A 20,352-nucleotide genomic window follows, 5' to 3' on the forward strand; every position below is an offset into this window, starting at 1 on the left:
AATTTCATCTTTCATGTTTAGTCAGAACTTGAGGATACCTCTTTTTCTTGCTGTCAACATAAACAATGAAATATTGCACATAAATTTTCCAAAGGTTTTATCAAAGGATATTTCAGGTCATTTTTTAGGGAAAAGTGTGGTCTTCTATTTATGCCCTTAAAACCTGGGTGCCTGGCAGGAATAGCTCAACACCCAGGGCCCAGTCAGTGCAATCACTTATGTTTTCAGAACAGGTTATGATTATGATGCTTTAAGGTTAGCAATCAACATGGAAAACATCCATGTGTGCTTTGTGCTGCAGTCCGAGGGGCTATTAATGGCAGCCTGCTGGCTCACGCAGGGCTGCCCGAGGCGTAGCCTGAGACCCCTACCCAGGGCAGGCTGAGGGGCAGCACTTGGGTGCACAACTGTTCGCAGGCAGGTTTTGTGTTGGGCTCTGCTTAGCAGAGAAGAGTCTGTAGCTACGCTGCTGAAGCATTCCACATAAAACAAGGCACCATACATGGGGCAAAATTCAGGAGTCACCGGGGTCAAGACCACCTTTTGTCATCCTTTCAGCCAGCTAGAGAAGACCTCCAGGATTCCACCTCCTGTGTGACCCAGACTGAGGACTCCAGCATCAGTGATGGTTAATCCCACTTTTATCTGGTACCTTTAAAGGCTGCATCAACCCTGACTTTTCTTGGCATGTCTTTCTCACAATTAAAGCTCTTTAATATATATCTATATCTATTTTTTTAAAACCAGCTGAACTGGAAGGAGGGCTCCATTTTACAATGTGGCTACTGTTAGAGCAGTTCAAGAAGATATAACATACCTCTGCACTGTACCACTGTCTATTGTTTAACTCTCCAAATGGCCAAAAGGCAGACAGCAGTAGAAAAGATCAGCTGCACAAACTCAGTAGTGACACAAGTTGCTTAAGCGAAGCCCTTCTGACCAATATTTTTCTTCTGCTTTCTGATTTTGCCTGTCACCCATGACAGGCATCTTAATAGTACAGATGCGCTTTAATATGGTATAATCCGTGTACTCCAAATTGTCCCCTGGAGCTATCCAGGAGGTTGTTAAGTGATATGATCATTAAAAGAGAGTGACAGCCTCATACAATGTGGGAGACGGTATAGCTCGAGACAGAACGGTGCTACACCCTGTTCCTCCCTTTGCTGTTCACATGGGAAATTTACATTAGAGATTAGCTGGACACGGCACGGGCCAGCCAAGGGTCGTGGTGGTTTTGTGAACCCAGAACTGTGAGCTCGTTAACACACGTGCAGCTGCAAAAGATCCTGGAAAACAGGAACCATGAACGTGTTTGGCAAGCAGTATTACCGGCATCCGCAAAGCCACGAATCCAAAGCTGATTGGCTCTGGTAGCCATTGGGTTAGCACAGAAGGCATTCACTTGGGCAATAAGGGGATTCTGACTGAGCACGGAATGGAGTCCGTGTAATCACTCACCACAAATGGCACCCAAACAGGGACCTGAAGACATTCGGAACTGAAACTCGTTGCTAGTGGTGGACCTGCAGCTGAGATGGAGGAGACATACGCATGCGTGTGCTCTCGAGACGCATCACCCTTTACTGGACGACTGAGGTGAGCAGCTGCAGCAATTACAAGATGGGTCAGTCAGCTACAAAGGAGCAAAGGCTCCACCAAGAGATTTTGCAGAGAATTTTGAAAGAACAAGGCTTTGCGGTATCGGCCTTAAAGTTGGTTAGATTGCAGGTGTGGATAAGAGACTATTGCTCTTCAGGCTCATGTGATAGCTCTTTGTGGGCAAAGGTGGGGGAGGAATTGCAAACGAGAAAGGACTTGCAGCTCAAAGTCCCTGAGGAAATCATTATTGCTAGGAAGAGTGTATACAGCTTTAAATGCTCCAAGACCCGCAGAAGATACCTTGCAAGCATCTGCTCCTCCTCCTCCTCCATTCTCTCAGAAGCAGGAACAGGCAGAGCTGCAGTCTTTTGAAATATTACATCCTGTGTACAGTGACATTCCTAACCTGACACAGGGAGCGCGGGAGGTAGATTCGCCAGAACCTAACGATCCTTTTGATCCCAGGGACATAGACCCTGAGGATGAACCTGATTTATACCCGCCACTAACTCCAGTAAAGGTTATGGCAGCCACCACCCCTACAGCAGATGAAATTTTGCAGGCACAGCGAAAGAAATCAGTATCATGCATGTCACTTATTAGATCCCCACATTTTGCTTCTACACCACCTCTGAAAGTACAGGACCATTGAATGTTGTTGGACAGTGGAACGGATTGGTAGATAAATGTAGGATCAAAGCACTCTGCAAAGGAGATGTTTCTATCCTCCAAACTATACCTGTAATATAGAAACCTAACCGAGCCCCAGAGTATGCTCACTGACCATACGAGGTTATTAAGGAAGTTTGGAAATCGATACGAAAATATGGTCTCCAGACTTCATTTACTATAAACCTTATACAAGCTATAGGAGAATCTTATGTCATGACCCCTTCTGATTGGCAATCGATGCTTAGAATGGTTCTATAAGCTACACAATATACTGCCTGGACATCAGAGTATAAGGAACTTGTGACTGCACAGGTTACGGATGATACTGCTGCTGGAGTAGGTATTGGAGAAAATGAGTTGCTAGGCCAAGGCAACTACGCCATGGGGGGAGCACAAGCTGCACTGCCAAGAGCAGTACTTACACAAGTCGCAGATTTACTTGTCAAGGCCTTCAAAAGGTGCCAGATTGTGGCCGACAAGATGCATCTTTTACATCAATTCTACAGGGATCTCAGGAACCTTACGTTCAGTTCCTAGGTCAGTTACAAACTGCTATTATGACGCAAGTTGAACACGAAGAAGCTGCTGAGATGTTGCTATTTCCGCTTGCAATTGAAAATGCAAATGAGGACTGTAAGAGAGCAATTGATCCTGTATGTAATTCAGCAAAAAACAATAGCTGATCTTATAAAGGCTTGTCAGAATGTCAGATTGGAACAATATAAAGCAAAAATGCTCATCACTGCTTTAGCTCAGCAGATGGTAGTGGCATGGGCTGTGCTTAAATGCTTTCAATGTGATCAAGTGGGGCATAAGAAGCAGGATTGTCCCCAGAATAGAAAACAGAGGCAAAATATGAAACAACCACCTATGCAGCTGTGCCTGAAGTGCAGAAAAGGGTATCACTGGGGAAACCAATGTCGCTCAAAATTTGATAAGCAAGGAAATCCAATCCAGGGAAATGGGAAGCGAGGAGTGAGACCTGGTGCCTCAAAAATGCACAACAGGGTCCTTCAACAACAGTAAGTGTACCTGACCTAGGACCAAAGCATGGTGAACTCCAGCATAAAACTGTTCATTCCCTCCGACACAGCACAACCTGCAGTGCCGGCCTGGGTTTGGCCACAGAGACAACAATATCAGATGGATCAGTAACAACAAGTTACAATATCAGATGGATCAGTAAACCTTATAAACACTGGGCTATGTGGCCCCCTGACTCACAGTGTATGTGGTCTATTAATTGGATGTTCTTCAACCACCAAGTCGGGACTTTTTGTATTACCTGGAGTTACTGATTCCGATTTTAATGGAGAGATTAAAATAATGGTCTGGACTGCAAATCCTCCCTGTACTATCCCAAAAGGGGAACATATTACACAGTTGATTTTATCACCGTACCAGCCATCGCGGCAGACAATAAACAAAGGCAAGAAGGAGTGTTCAGTAGTACATGGGCACCTAGGATTTTCTGGATGCAGAAGGTATTACCAGAGCAACCCATGTTGATGATGATCATCATCAATGGTGAACCTTTTACAGGACTGGCGGATACTGGTGCCAACGTTTCTATTCTTAATCAACATGAATGGCCAGCAACCTGGCCTTTAATGCAAGCATCTGTGGTGGTCAGGGGTTGGAGGATTACAGATTCGCTGCAAAGCGTGCAAACCCTGTTAGTGGAAGGCCCTGATAAAAAACAAGCTGTATTAAAACCGTATGTCCTTGCAGTACCTTGTAATCTTTGGGGACAAGATTTATTATCACAGTGGAATGTCATATTAACAACAAATTTTCACAAAGAGTCACTGATGTCCAGCCGTGACTCAAGCTCACCTGGCTAATGGACAGGCCTGTTTGGGTAGATCAGTGGCTGTTGAAGAGAGAGCGGCTGGAATGGGTGCAAAAGTTAGTTCAGGAGCAGCTGGCATTAGGTCACATAGTACCATCTACTAGTCCATGGAACACCCCTGTATTCGTCATTCCAAAAAAATCTGGTAAGTGGAGACTATTACAAGATTTGTGAGCTGTAAATGCAGTAATGAGCCCAGCGGGGCCATTACAGCCTTGTGTTCCTAACCCAACTGTGATTCCAGAAGATTAGCCTTTTTTTTGTTATTGATTTAAAGGACTGGTCTTTTTATACCCTGATGATTGTGCCCATTTTGCATTTTCTGTGGCCTTCAATTAATAACAGCAAACCTATGCAATGATACTGTTGGGTCATTCTACCGCAAGGTATGATGACTAGCCCCACGATTTGCCAGATAGTCGTGGATGCAGTGTTAAAAGAAGTGCAGCAATCTTTCCAGCAGATTTACTTATATCACTATATGGATGACATCCTCCTTGTTTCTGAAACACAAAATGTGCTGTTCATTGCTTTTGTTAAATCAGAATCATCATTAAAAAGCTTCAGGTTACAAATAGGCCTGGAAAAGGTGCAGACAGAGCAGTTTTGGAAGTATCTACATAGAGACTCTTTACTTCATATGTGTTCCCACAGCCATTGCGTGTTGTTGAGCAGGTTACCACTCTTCATGATCTATAAAAATCACTAGGAACAATTAATTGGGTACAACCTCTTTTGGACATCACAACTGAAGATTTGTCCCCTCTGTTTACCTTGTTGAAAGGAGACTCAAATTTATCTTCCTGAAGATTGACACCAGAAACGAAAATTGCCTTGCAGAAAGTTTTGGATAAAATCACAGCTACCTTTACCTCCAGAATTAATGTCAAGTTACCAATAGAATTGCATATAATTTATGCTTCTTTCTGACCCTATGTCCTTTTAGATCAATGGTGTGCTAACGTGCAGGAGTCGAAGACTCTGGAATGGATCTTTTTGTCTCATACAACCATGAAAACATTAACTACAAAACCAGACGTGATAGTGTCCTTAATAACACAAGGTTGGAATCATCAGCAATTGACAGGACATGATCCTAATGCTATTTATCTGCCGCTGGCTAAAGATGACTTTGTGGTATTAAATAAGAAATCCTTATTGTTACAAACCGCTCTAACCGATTATTTAAATGAGATATGTTACACTCTTCTATAACATAAGCTGTTACATTCCCTCTCTGAAATTGTGTTGCAGCCAAGGAACCGATGTGTTTGTGTTCCCATTAAAGGAGCATGCACAGTGTTTCAGGACGGGTCAGGGAAAACACACAAAGCTGTCATTGTGTGGAAACAAACAGATTTGTCAGATTGGCAATCATCTATTTTAATCGTTGAAGGATCCACACAAATTGTTGAACTATCAGCGGCCTTGCACACCTTTGAATGTTTTTGACCGAACCACTCAATGTCGTTGCAGGTTCTGCATATGTTGTAGGTATTGTTCAACGCATTGAAGATGCAATGATAAAAGAGGTAACTAACAAACAACTTTTTTCCTTGCTATTGAAATCAGCTACACTACTTAAAAATCGTGTACATTTATATTTTATAATGCATATATGGTCATGTACTACTCTACCAGGACCAGTAACTGAAGGAAATGCTATGGCAGACAAATTACCAATGACAGCAGTACTGCCACGCAGTTTTGAGCAAGCCCAATTACCTCACGACTTCTTTCATCAAAATGTCTCTTCCTTGCATAAACGATTTGCTCTGTTCCGAGAGCAAGCCATAGAAATTGCCTGTGCATGCCCTGACTGTCAACGTATCACACAGGTATCATCATACACAGGAGTGAACCCTTGTGGTTTACAAGATAATGAATTGTGGCAGAGCGATGTTACTCATATATCGACATTTGGTCGACTGCGTTATGTACATGTTAGCGTGGCTACTTTCTCAGGGTTTCTGGTAGCCACTGCACACATGGGAGAAAAGGCATGTGATGTGAAACGCTGCTGGTTAAGATGTTTTGCCGCTATAGGCATTCCAAAAACAATTAAAACTGATAATGATCCTGATTATGTTTCACAGAAAATTTCTATCTTCCTACAAGACTGTGTTATACAACATGTTACAGGTATACTGCATTCTCCTACTGGACAAGCCATTATTGAACGTGTCCATGGGACTCTCAAAGCTATGTTAAACAAACAAAAAAGGGGGAATCCTATGGGCAGTGTTACCCCACAGGAACAGTTAGACAAAGCATTATATCTACTTACTTTTTTTAATTGTTCTGACCATCAGTTATTTACAACAGCAGCTGACTGGCAATTTGGAATGGTCCCTCCATTTGCGGCTCAACAAAAAGCATGATATATATAAAGAATTTGGAGAATCACAATAGACAGGTCCTGTAGAATTAATAACATGAGGAAGAGGGTATGTGTGTGTTCTTCTTCCCACAGGTCTCTGCTGGTTATCAGCAAAAATTGCAAAGCTTTACTTAATGACAAAGAAATCACAGACATGGGAGAATTCTGGCCCAGTACAGGAGCTGAAAACCAACAGGCCATCGGAGTGAATCATGAATCATTTCTAAACACTCAATGCAGCAGGGAATAGATGTGGTGATGTTTGCAGATTTATGTTTTTGTGTACATTGATCTTAACCTATATAACCTATAATTAATACCGATACCCAATTAATCATGAGTATACCTATAACCCAAGCACAAATTTACTGGGCTCATATCATTGATCTGCGACTATTTCGACCCCTGACATGATGGGATGCATCCCTTCAATTGACAATAATGATATGTTGTGGTCAGGCAGTGCTTGGGTCCCACCATCCACACAGAAAGAAAACTGGATGCAAGTAAATCAATCTACACCCACATGTCACATAACAGTTTTGCCACCAATATGTACCACTACCAACAATGACAATGGACCTTGTGTAAGCATGCGACCTCAATATCATATGACAGCAGTGAAACAAGAAAAAGGAATTAATTTTACCATTGTCACCATCCCAGGATTACGAGAATCTAATAATTCTGTATATAACACATTGGGATATGAAGCCTCAAATTATCCAGATGCACATTACACAAATTACAGGATATACATATGGTGGCTTGGAAATCACGTCGATTGCAGTCCCCAAGAATTGGAAATTGTACAATTGCAGGTCAGCAGGCAGAATTTACTGACTGGGGACCTAAATGCACGTTATGGGATGGAAATCATTCAGTCCCCTTTTTCATTAACACTAATCACTGTCTTGTTTGGCATAATAGGGGAACATCAGGGCCACTTCTTAGCTTAAGATAGAATGTGACCACATCACCCACGCATGAACCTTTATGGCATATGGCTTTACCCTTTTTTGAAAGAAGTGTTTCTCAGTTGTTGACCAATAGCAAGCATTCCCAGGATAATTTGACCCTTCTTCACACCCATCAGGTTATGGTATGCACTTCACATCCATTAGCATCTTTTTATTAGCATCTAATCTGAATATCACAAATTGTAATGCTTAGTTTTGTGTAATGAGTACTAATCCTATTTATGCTAGCTGTTTTACATATCAAAATATCACAATGAATAATATCTCTTATGTGGTGCCTTTAAGATGACAGGCAGAGATTTGGGTTCCTGTCAATCTCAGGAGGGAATGGGAAGGTAGCATAGGCCGCTTTTCAAGGATACTTCGGAAGGAGGTGGATAAAATTAGTAAATGACAGAAAAGATTTTTAACATGATTGATTTTTTGTATAATTTCAGTAGTCATAATCCTCATTGCTGCCTCGGTGGCTACTGCTGCCTTAGCAGAATCTGTACAAACAGCACATGAAGTAGGGGAGGCTCTAGCAAACGTCACACAGGAATTAGAGGTCCAGGAAAAAAAAAGATGAGCAAACACTAGTGAGACTTGAGGCTGTAGAAGCAGCTGTAATATGGACAGGAGATGGACAAAATGTCATGCAAACTCAAATGAAATTGCTTTGTGACTGGGAACATATTCATACCAGGCTCTGTATTACAGCACTAAAATGGAATAAAACAATAAATGACTGGAGTTGAGTCAAGCAGCACTTAACAAGGTGCTTTTGATTTAGCCTTAGAAGGGGATATTCAATTATTCCATTCACAGTTCCAAGATCAGCTTTTGAATCTGTAAAAAGTGATGCAAAAAATGTAACGGATGATCTAAGTCACAATTTGAAATGATTAAACCCAAAGACATGGTTTTGGGGTTTGAATTAACAAATGTGGATTTTTGTAGTGTTGGGTGGTTTTGTGTTTGTATGTCTGGTTTTAGTGTTGCAGTTTGTGTGGGCCTTGATGAGAACACTACAGAAGGCTGAACCTGAATCATGGCAGCTATTATTGTCAACAGTGCCGGGCTAAACCAAAAAGTGGGAGATGTGGGAGACGGTATAGCTCGAGACAGAACGGTGCTACACCCTGTTCCTCCCTTTGCTGTTCACATGGGAAATTTACATTAGAGATTAGCTGGACACGGCACGGGCCAGCCAAGGGTCGTGGTGGTTTTGTGAACCCAGAACTGTGAGCTCGTTAACACACGTGCAGCTGCAAAAGATCCTGGAAAACAGGAACCATGAACGTGTTTGGCAAGCAGTATTACCGGCATCCGCAAAGCCACGAATCCAAAGCTGATTGGCTCTGGTAGCCATTGGGTTAGCACAGAAGGCATTCACTTGGGCAATAAGGGGATTCTGACTGAGCACGGAATGGAGTCCGTGTAATCACTCACCACAATACAAGACAGAGCACTGTGGGATATCAAGACCTGGGGGCTGTCTGAGAGTCCTCCCTGACCCAAAAATCACAATAGCAGGTAAGCAGAGAAATTAAACTCAAGAGTATCTCAGATAAGCCCCTTATTTTGGTCTCTTTAGTTGAATCGCTTCTACCCCACTTTCTACTCACCACCTTTCGACTGTAGGCCAGGCCTGATAAACAAACCAAGTAGTTCCTTTATTCTGAAAAGTGGGAATTCAGTGGCTGAAGCAAAGCCCAGAAACATGCTTTGGCTTAGACTTTGCCGGAAGAAACCTGGGTGTTCCAGGCCTGCACTGTGCCCTGCAGCACTGAACGCAGCAAGGATGAGGCACCAGCAAACAGCTCGGGAGAATTAAACAGCCTCTTTACTTCGCTTGGGATCTAGGTTTTACCTGCCTCACAGGGATTCAAGGCTTTACTGGCAAATAAGGCACTTGTGTCCCAGTCAGTTTCTTTGTGGTTTGTATTGGTAGATCCAACACAGAAAGTCCCCGTGCTTCACAGCGGGCAGAAAAATTATGGATTCAAAGCAAAGGCAAAGAAAAAGCTCAGAAGAGCTTGAAACAAATTAAATAAATAAAACAAAATTAATCGTATCCATTGCTTGTGCAATTGTTCTCTTAATGCAAGAGCAGCTCTCAAACTCAAAGACCATCCTTTCTGAACCTCTGAGTCATGCATCAAGACAGCCACCGGACAGAGCTCTGTTCCTTGGAGTGCCAACAGAAAAAGAAGGACATGGCTCTGTGAAGACAGATCTCAGCTGAATATGTAGCTGGGATGTAAAGCAGCTTTCCAATACCGACCTTTGCCTACAGACAGTGGGAGTCACCCAGTAGACCCACTCTGACACTGCCCCACTGCATCTGAACTGCATGAGAGTAACCAAACAGCTATCTCAGCTTAAGAAATAATCCAAATCAGTTTGAATGTCCTCAACAAATTACAAGCAGTGTGCAAATAGTTACTAATGTATAGCCTAAACTATAGTTTAGGGTTTTGTAAGATTAACAGAACAGGGTGGCTACGTCCTGTGGATTTAAATATCTGTTCCCAACTGGAAGGTGGAAAGGAGGCTGATAAACAGAGGAGCCCACAGAGAATGGACAGTGCCTAAATTCTCATTCCACAATGGCACTGAGATTTTAACTCCTGTCACTAACATCTGATAATGACTGCTAGCCTGTGCAAACTGGAATTTTCAACACAGAATATGTTGTAGGGTTTTGGTTTTTTCTGCTTGTTTTTTTTTTTTTTATTTTTTTTAAACTGAGCTGCTCTGGGGGTTAGTTTTAACCAACCCTTTTCCTTAAAGGACATGGTCAGGGGACAGTTACCATGGGAAAATGTATTTGGTTTTTTTTGGTAGCAGATCCAGCAGCACACAGAGTCAAAATGGAACTCTGTAACGTGGGGATGAGAAATAGGGATGCCTAAACTGTATTATCTCCTCTATCCTGTATTGAAATACTCTTCACACTACACTGCACCTATGGGCTGTGTAATAATCTCACATTAACTGTGGTCTGCTCCTCACATGTTTGTAAGTGCTGCTGGGGAAAAGCTCAGCAACAGTGGGAATTCTCATGACTTGGGGCGGACTGGTCTTCAAATGCTGGAAACAAACTTACAGAAACAGCAAGGAACAAGTGGGAACCACTTCCCACAGAGGCCAGAGCCAAAACAGTTTGCTGTCTAAGGCTGAAGAAGAAAGATGCTAATTTCAGTGGCCTCAAAGGTTCTTGTGATTCTCCAGCTTCCCTACATGGCATTGGCCATGGCTCGGGCAGACTGAATAGCCACACCATGTGAGCTCTGCCAAAAGCTCAAGAGTGCTTACTGCTACTCTTTACTACCTACTGTTTGTCACTGCAGGTCCGCAGCCAATAATGCCAGGGCCCCGCATGATCACCCAGTGGTAATTTGATCTGAATCAGGCCGTGGTATTTTGGGCAGATTAGCCAGAGCACACACCACAGAGTGCTTTTTATGTTGGTTTTGTCAGAATAAGCAATACTTGATCTGACATAAAGCATGCTAGCACAATCTTAAGCTTGAACCTACAGCTTTTAAAAAAAGCTGATTTGGCAGGGAGAGTTTACGCTGGATTGCTGTGCTGCACCATGCAGCCAGAACCTCGCTGATACAAATTTAGAAGTTCTAAAGTTGGATTTACTATATAATCAATAGATGGCCTCAGCTGAACTCTTTAAATCTGCTCAATGCACTGCACGCCACCTGATACAGTGCTACTAACTACGTCAGTAGAGAAGTATGTTTCAATGACAGATGGAATTTCCCTAGCCCTCTCCCTCTTCCTTCAGCAGTAAACATAATCCCAGTAGGGTGAAAAAGAATGCGCATATGGCTAAACCCATTACTGACATTTTATAGCATTTAGCTTCTGTCCCTGGGCTTGTTTAAATGCAATTTGTGGTGCACCTTCTCCTTTTCCCAGCAAGGACTGCTGAGATGGAACATGTGCACAGGCTAAAGCTAAAAGAGATCCAGTGGAAAAGAGGGACACAAACTGAGGACACATGTATCAACGTTCAGGAAATATTCTATGGACACATCATGCCTCACAGGAAGATAAATATGCAGCTGAGAGGCAATGATGTAAGAGTTATGAGAAACAGCAGTTCTGGGATGTGTTACCACGGCTACCTCAAGAAAAGAAAATAGTAATTCATGTTAGGAAGCAATGGTAATAAAGGGGAGGCTGTTCATGGTGTGACTAATGCTTGCAAAGATACTCAGCTCACTTGTGCACAGGCTGCAGAAGCCAGCTGCCATTCCTGCAGCCAGGGTGTATAAACAACGGGCAGTTGATTGCAGCTGACGTGTAATCTCAGGAGCACCGATAAAGCAGCAGTATTAGACTCAAAAATTGCATAGAAGAATTAGCTTCATTTTGAGGCTAAACAGAAAATGCAGTTGCCAATAAGAAAACTCAGAAAATCAAGTCATGACATTGTTTAAAACATATTATGGCTAATATACAGAATATCAATTGTAGCTGGCCAGCAGGGCAGGGCAAAACACAGGCTTGAAGATGGAATTAAGGACCAGATTTCATTTGAAATAGAAAGTGGATGAGAATAGTAATCAGAAAGTCTCCATTCTCTCCCAAAGAAGATGTCTCTGAAAAGCATCTATAATTTTAAGGAGAGAATCTCCAGGACAGTAGATTGAGTTTAGAAGCAGACCCCTCTGTGTCTATCAGTTGGTCCATCCCAGCCTGTTCAAGCACAGGATTCATAACATGGAAGGTGGTCAAGCCCAGGCAGAGCTGCAAAGAAGAGACATTGAAACCAGCAGCAAAAGCATCACAACCTCTTCTCCAAAGCTGGCGTCATCCCAAAACCACTGAGCAGCATGCCGTAAATAACAGGTCACTCGACCTGATCAAATAAGCCTACCTACTTCATATACCTGCAGAATCTGCAATATCAGGCAGAGCTTCTGCTGTGACAGAAGATACAAATCAGACATTCTAACCTTTGCCATATCACCAGGTACAATTATTAATGGAAGGCAAGACCTCAGCTGCCTGCCAAGGGACCCCATGTCAATTGAACCAGATCCAGAGAGAAAATCATTGTCTTAAACATCACAAGACTTCTACCTGAAAAAAAGGAGAGGTCAAAAAAGAAGGTGCCAAGGTGTGACAATTACTAAATGCGCTGGGAATGAAATAATAGACTGAATATTCACATGCTGCAGCTGAGCAGAAATGAAATCCCCTAAACATTAGATATTCTTTGAGGAACTTTTTAGTTAAATATATATACTCACATTAAATATATACTCACAAGACTTCAGCTACTGCATAAGATGCTCACAACTTGTAAAACTTTTAAAACAATTGGCTTACAATGAGTGCTGTAAAGGTAAGAAAAGACTCAAGAGCTGGAATTTGTAAAAAATCCCACACTATGAGTAACCCACCAATTCTGAAGCATTACATCCTTTACAAAAACTACAGCAGTACAGTGTCCCAGTAGGAGTCTGTGGAACAGCAGCACTGATGCAAAACTGATGGCCTATAGCATACATGAGTAGACAAGCATGTAAATATGCATAGGTAGAAAAGTGGGAAAGTAGATATAATCTATGCTTTTGGGCATGGAGCAATTCTTTTGCAACATAAAGTGGATATATGGTCTGCTCACAACAAAACATCACAGGAGTACTGAGCAGAGACTGTGCAGGTTGCAGCACTGGATACAGCACAATGACCACTGGGCAGCTCACTAACTGTAGCAGACATGCACAGCAGCACTGTTCCCGGGGGCAAGCACTACACCCAGGACTGCTAAAGACTCTGTAGGTCTCTCTCAATATCTCTCCATTGAGCTTTCACTGAACCAAAACACTGACACTCCAGGGTTGGCCACAGTGTCAGGAGCAAGTGCCACACAGACTACTCTTTAAGGAGTAAGTAGCTGTCTAAGCAAGGTAAGATTTACGTAAAAGGGTTAAAGAATAATACATAAAATTATGGGTCGGTTACTTCCCGCTCGGAACATCAGCCACTTTTAGGCATGTCACCAACAATACTGGACTCAAGACTAATGAGTAATTCTCAAAGGAAAAAGTTACTTATAAAACACTGCTCTACTGCCATTTCTTGAACTTTGTTGTTCTGAAGTTTACATTGTTATCCCAAATATAATTTATTAGAAAAAGCACTCCCATTTCCCTCCTGTATTTATCATGTAGAATCTACAAAAGAGTAATATGGAGTATCTCAATTTTAGCAGCTGTTGGCACATGTCTCATCTGAAAGAGGACTAAACCTAAAGCAAACTTTCCACTGTTTGAAAAAACACTTATGTGATTTTTCAAGTCCATTTTTTCCTAGTTGATCCCAACAAGAAATGATGCCAAGGTTTTTAAAAAGCTTTTCCAATAGCATCTTACAGCAAAGCTGTCCAGGACAAGAAATGGCATGTTAGTGATTCAAAAAGCTTCTAACTCAGTAAAACGGTACTCTACAAGATGTTCCTTTTTTTTTTCTTCTTCTTCTTTTATTTTCCCCTCCAGAAAATAGCCTCTGCATCCTTTCTGACTCTTTATCAGTCTTTTCTGTTTCAAAGTCCATTTATGCAAGGTATTTTTCAAAGCTTGTTTACCTACTTGCAATCCATGGAAGTATTATATGCTATTAAAATCAGGTCAGCCTGGATTTAATAGTCTCTCTGGGAAATTTTATGTTTGGTATCAGTCTCTGCCACTGTCTTGCAATAGGAGCCTTGTTTAAAATGGATGCCTGAGGCCAAAAAGGAAAGGAAAGCTCTTTACCCCTGGAGTAGAATCTCCCTCACCCTCTCCAGAATGCTTTGTAATGATAGTGAGGAGAGATGAATGAGAGAAACTAATTAAAAGTTAAGGAAAGACACTTTTTTCACTTGCACAGTTTGGGCAGTCCTGCAGTTTAAACCAGAGCAAACCATCTATGCCCCAACTGGGCATACAGGTGAGAGCGTTTACTTTTAGAACAAGTTTCCAGGCTTGGGGTGCAAAGGTAGTCTAGAAAAGGAAAAATAAAAGTAAGGGATTCTGTTAAAATGTCTCTTGTAACTTTCAAGTGTGAATATCTTTTGATACCTCCTGAGAGCCAAGAATCCATTTAGGACTCTCCCAAATGTGCACGAAGACGAGTCTTTCTCGCTAGGACCTGAGAAAAGAGCTGTTTCAGCAGTGTTGCAGAGCAAAAGAAAGGAGTGGGGGTACAGAACAAGAGACAGAGATGGAAGCACCTAAAAAGTGGGGACCAGCTACTGATGCTTATGCTGGTCACTGTCAGGGGCCAGTGAACCTGGCTGCCCAGCTCAGCCTTGCAATGCCAAACCTGGCAGGTGTTGCTGTGGGGCTGGCTGGTGTTTTACACAGGGGAGGTGCCAGCTCCTTCCAGATCCCAGTAAGAAAGACACAGTCCAGAAAAGTTGCTAGCACATTATTAAATCTTATGTCTCTCCTGATTCTGGGAATCCTAATACAATCCAGTACCAAGTAGATCTCTGCTAAGGGCATCCCAATCCCACCCATGATGATGGTGTCCACCTCTCTAGGTTCAGCAGTATTCCGACAGGGTCTTGCTCACTGATTCATCAGTCACTGACAAGAATAAAGCCTGGGATGGAGACTTAGCTTTCGAGTCCCCTGGACAATATGCTTTAATATTATTATGTCTTTAATAAGGCTAAAATTTCTGAACTGGAACATATATTTCAAGTGGAAAGACATCGCACTAGGCGTACTCTTATGATTAAATAGACACTGACTACATGTACACTATGCATTGACTGTGCACACATCGATCGGTCATATACAAAGGCATACACCTGGATTAGCCATTATGTGGATCTGCATCTACATGTAAAATAGACTTGGAGAGGAGCGTGTGGATACTATAGTTGCCTTCATGGGTTTCCTCAAATGGAAAAATAATCATGAAATCACTACATTTCACTAATCAAGCATTATGTGTTATCCTGGTTGTCTGCTTTGTTGGTGGTTGTTTTTGGGTTTTTTTTCTGTACCAAGATGATGTTGAAACCAACTGACTCATGCTTACATGTTGGAAACATTGACCCATGGCATACTAGGAAACTGGGTTTAATATTACATAGCTCATGGGCAGAAAGGTTTCAGCTCATTTTTCTTTCTTGTTCCTTTAATATGGTATCACCTGCTACAGCAGCCAATTGATGTGTTGTTACAAAAGAAGAAAACCAGCTCGTTATGACCAGAAAGCTTAGATTGTTTTTCTGTGTTTCTCAAACTGTGTTTCAGTAATGACCAATGTGAATTTCCTACTGGTCCCTGTTACTGCTGGCCTAATCATGGAAGAACAGTTTTTCTTAACCATACCTTTGGAAGCAAGAACAGAAGTGTGTTTCCCAGCATAACAACGGTGTTATGTAGGTCTGGCAACAAAAGTCAGGATCCTGTAGAGAACCATCCATACAATGGCTATCCCAGCAAAGACAGGCATAAATGGCTTAAGCAAAAATCCGGGCAAACTTCTCAACAGAGGCTACAAAGACAGGAGCAACGGAACCTGGAGAAAGAAAAGAGAAGGGTTCAGAAGAGACATAAAGAAAGCACACACTACTTACTCATGCCTAAAAATTATATCTGAAGCACCTTTGTAAATAGGTATGTAGTACATCATGAACTCATATGTTAAGTCAACTCATTTGTATATATGATTGAGAACCTCAGATGGAAAGCTTGGTATTTGTACAGCACACACATGGGCTTCAATTTGGTTTAAGTATATACAATTTTAATTTTTATCATAGCTGTTCCTGACTATCACTTTTAGTCTTACAGAACTGTTGACTCCTCCGTTCCTTCCATTTTCCCTATTTTCTTTTCAGCTTTAGTTGAGTGTAGGGAGTAATAAAGTGGATAGCGGGATAAGTGAAATATAGATATCCAAAGCAGTCCAAGCTGGCTGTGCTTCAGCAGTTGAATTCTAATTCGTTGAATTCCTGCCAAATCTTGTGCAAGGGTATGCTGAAAGTGTGTTTCCTTGCCTACTAAGGAATGTTTCAATGAACCAGATTAACTGTTTATAACACAAAGCAACCAGCAACAGTAACACTTGGGAACATTTTCTTTCTAATGCATCTTGAAGGAAAATCTGTTGAGGTCGAGCTGTGGAGAAGTCTATAAACAAAGCTTTTACATGCTTTATCTCAGTTACAGCTTCAGGAATGCAACTAAACATGTTGGAAATGAACAACAACAACAAAAAAATCTGTGCATCTGTAGCAGGATTCTTAGATGGCTCTGACCGTTTGGCTCCAATGAAGCAACATTTGGAAAAAATCAGGGAAATGCCTTGGGGGGAAAAGCTGCCTCTCTGGTAGTCTTATTTTTCAAAGGGCACAAAAGAGACTCAGAGACTGCTAGAATCTGTTATCTTCAGTATCTTTGTTCCTCTTCTTGAGCTTAAACTGCTGTGGTGTTTGAAGTTTAGCTTAAAATGAAGACCCCTTTTGGCGGAAAATATTAAAATACTTCAGAGCTTTAAGCAAATACATTGCAGGACCTCCCTTGGAATGGTCAGCACTAACTGAAAGTAGACATGCCATAGAAAGGAGCTTATTAAAATACTGAATATACAACACAATAGACTGTAGAATGACCCAGTTTAGGAAAATGGTATGGCGTGTACTTAATTAACCTTTTTTCCACTGAACAGCAAAATAAATGCTGTCCTAATGTAGAATATTTTTAACACCCCAGTTTTGCAACCCAAGTAACACACTAATTTTTACCTGGAAAGAGATTAAGAAGAGTGAGATTTATAGGGCTCAAAAGTTAGGACATCTGTTATTATGTGTCAATGAATCATTGGGGTTTTGTCTATTGTTTTTCATTTGATGGCTTTCTCTTTTAGGCATAACTTCTCGCTGAGACATCAAATCAGTTTTGACACCTACGTTGTTGCCAAATCGTAAAGACGGTGAAGGACGTGGTAGAATGACCATGAAAGTAAAAGATCTATTTTGCTAAGCCGGAAAAAATTTGCAAGAAAATCTTCTGAGACTGTTTCCACTTTCTTTGAGATTGTGTTAGTGGTCACTATTAGTATTTGAAAACCATTAAAATACTGGTACTAAGACCTTTACAATACAGTAGATTTCCCATAGAAATGAAAATTTTCTGCTATAATATCAGAAATTTCTTCTCTGTAACCCAAAAGCAAATGTTGTTACTTTATTAAATAACTCCTTAAACATAATATTGTGTCAGAGTTTGTCAAAAAAAAATGAAATACAACAGTAAACATTGCAAGATAACAAATCATAGTTCAGGAAAAATTAGAAAGATAAGGCCATTTGCTTCAGACCACCAGAAAGTCTTTGGGTTTTGTTGTTGTTGTTTCAGTAGACTCCCTGATATATTTCATTTGTAAAAGACAAAGTTGTCATATTGTGCTAGTAAGCTCTTCATTACTAAAATGAATTTGCCCCAAAACCCATTAAAATCAAAGGAAAGAAAAACAGAAAGAAAGAGTGGGGAAAAAAGTAATCAGGCATTTGATCAATCGGGTGGAGTGACATGCATCTAACTATTAACCAGTTGTCAAACAATTTTGCTGCTTTTACTGATTTCAGAAGCATATTATCATAACTAGTCTCAGCCTCATACCATCTGCAAGGCAGTCTGGACACTTAGCTTCCATTCTGTCATATACAACATAAACCAACAGATTACACATTAAATCGTGTAATTATGTGCCAAAAGCATTGCGTAAACCTACTGTAACATTGGTTTCTTGGAGGACATTAGAGAATGGTGTTTGATTCTGCAGATGTATCGAAAACAGCTGGGCTGATAACACTAGCCAAGGATCTGGTTGTATGTATGAAGGGTACATCTGATTGACTGCAGTGAGGGCAGATCTCTCCTTGATCGCTCTCACAAGGACTCAAGTTTGTATTATAGTTTTAATAACAGAAGTAGAAGAGAGGATATCACTGGTACTCTGGGTAATAACAGTTCTGTTCACATATTGGGTCAAGTTAATTTCTGAGATAACTCTAGCTGAAGCTGTTCAGACTACAGCAGGCATTAATTTAATCCATTAGATTTCTCCATTACCTGCTATCTTGGGACATCCTTACATTCTGCCTGACCGGCATGAGATGTAACACACACTGTTAGGAAAACAGATGCTAATAATAGTGACTTTAGTGAAGTGAAAACACATACCAACTGAATTCTAATGCAAGCAGGAAAATACACTGGCAATTGTTGCAAATAAGTCAGTAACTGTGCTATTGTCAGACTGCAATGGCTATGTCAACAGAGAGCATAAGGAACAACTGGAAACCTAGCGGAAAAGTAAAGATGCTGCCCCTGAAGAAAAAAATCTGCAGAACGATCCACCTAGCTCCATAACACCACTTTACATCAAAAGCACACAAAAATATCTGGTAAGTACCACCAGGTACATCATGTCACCATTTTTCTCATATGCATTGAGAAAACCACTCATAAAGTTCACCTCATCCATTAAAAGAGACCTCAGTGAGAACTCTGCTCTGAGGGATGGATGAGCCTTTGAATGAGTCATTTGCATACTACAGAGAACCTTACCATGAGGCAGAAGGATAAACTGGCACTAAATATGTATCTCTGATTATCATATTCTTCCTTACACTGAATCTTTAACAAACGACTCTTACAGAACTACAATCTATGCTAAAACCTCATCATATTGTGAAAGAATTTTGCCCATAAACCTCTCTCCTAGACTTCAAATAAGGCTCAGAAAATTGGCTGACCTGATCACCTGCAGCAAATGACCTAGAGGAAACGTGCTGCTGGTGATCAGGTCAGCCACATTCCTGAGCTTTTCTTATAAATTTCCTTCAGATCATTTGCTGTCAAAGCTTCCAAGCTATTGGTGCCATTTTTGTAACTCTGTCAAGCTTTACAGAGGTAGCTACAGATTACTGGGTGGTTCTCAGTAATGCTACCAGAACAGGAGCAGTGCTTGCTAGTACTGTTTGTGAGAAAGAGTAGAAACAGAGAATCATGACTCAGGGCATAACAGTGGAAAAGCAAAAAGAGCAAAGGGTTCTTCTTATTTTTGTTGAGAACTTGTAACATACATAAGTCCAGAGCAGCTAGAGATGTAATATCCACTCTCAGAACATCTCTGGTAGCTGACAATGAGGATCAGCTTTTTCAATTAAAAAAAATAATCTAACGTACTATATTTCAGTTCTGTTTTGAAAGCATAGATATTTAATCTCTGTTTATTTACTCTGCTAACCCTTTCCTTGTGGGCATTTGCTCAGCGCTTGCACTTGGGTACAGAATTGCTTATATATTCTAATGCTTACTTTTCTAGTACTTGTAGTACTCATGCTAAAGTGCTTTTTGCAAATATAGCAGTATCTCTCGTACTGTTAATCAGCAATATTTGCATGGCATGACCCACTTAGACCTCCAGTTAATACTGTCAAGTATATAATTTTTTCAGTTCTCCAGGGTAAGCAGTTACAGAATAGCAAGGCTACCTATACCACGAAACGCCTGCCAAGGATACTGCAGAATCACTCTCTTTTCAAGACACTTAAGCTAGGCTGAAGAAAGCAATAGTAAACAAACAGCACAAAACAGCTCAACATTGGCTGAAAACCAGTTAAGAAAACATTTCCATCTGTACTCTCCCTGACACCTGGATTATTGCTGAAACTTAAATCCTGAGACTCAGACTTAGTGATTGGTGACGCTACACAGGCTGCACCAACTCAGCGTTTCTAACAGACATCTTCTCAAATCTTGCCCAGGGGATGCCATCTAAGGCTAAATACCTCTTTAGCATTTATCTTCAAGGTAAATACTATCTTTAAGATATGTATGAACAGT

The 20,352-nt window shown here is 41.2% G+C and overlaps 2 long non-coding RNA genes across 2 annotated transcripts in view; one reads left to right on the forward strand and one right to left on the reverse strand.

Annotated features, from left to right (window-relative positions):
* Positions 1 to 20,352, reverse strand: part of LOC114016305 (uncharacterized) — a 76,258-nt gene that overhangs the window by 16,079 nt on the left and 39,827 nt on the right. Inside the window, exon 8 of the long non-coding RNA XR_008732117.1 lies at positions 15,826 to 16,015. This is a non-coding gene — a long non-coding RNA (uncharacterized LOC114016305). The remainder of the gene's footprint in view (positions 1 to 15,825; positions 16,016 to 20,352) is intronic.
* Positions 1,502 to 17,710, forward strand: LOC106631184 (uncharacterized). Its single transcript, XR_008732118.1, has 2 exons — positions 1,502 to 1,599; positions 15,748 to 17,710. It is a non-coding gene; the product is annotated as an uncharacterized LOC106631184 (long non-coding RNA).

This window comes from Falco cherrug, chromosome 1 (assembly GCF_023634085.1).
Source record: "Falco cherrug isolate bFalChe1 chromosome 1, bFalChe1.pri, whole genome shotgun sequence".
Lineage (NCBI taxonomy): Eukaryota > Metazoa > Chordata > Aves > Falconiformes > Falconidae > Falco > Falco cherrug.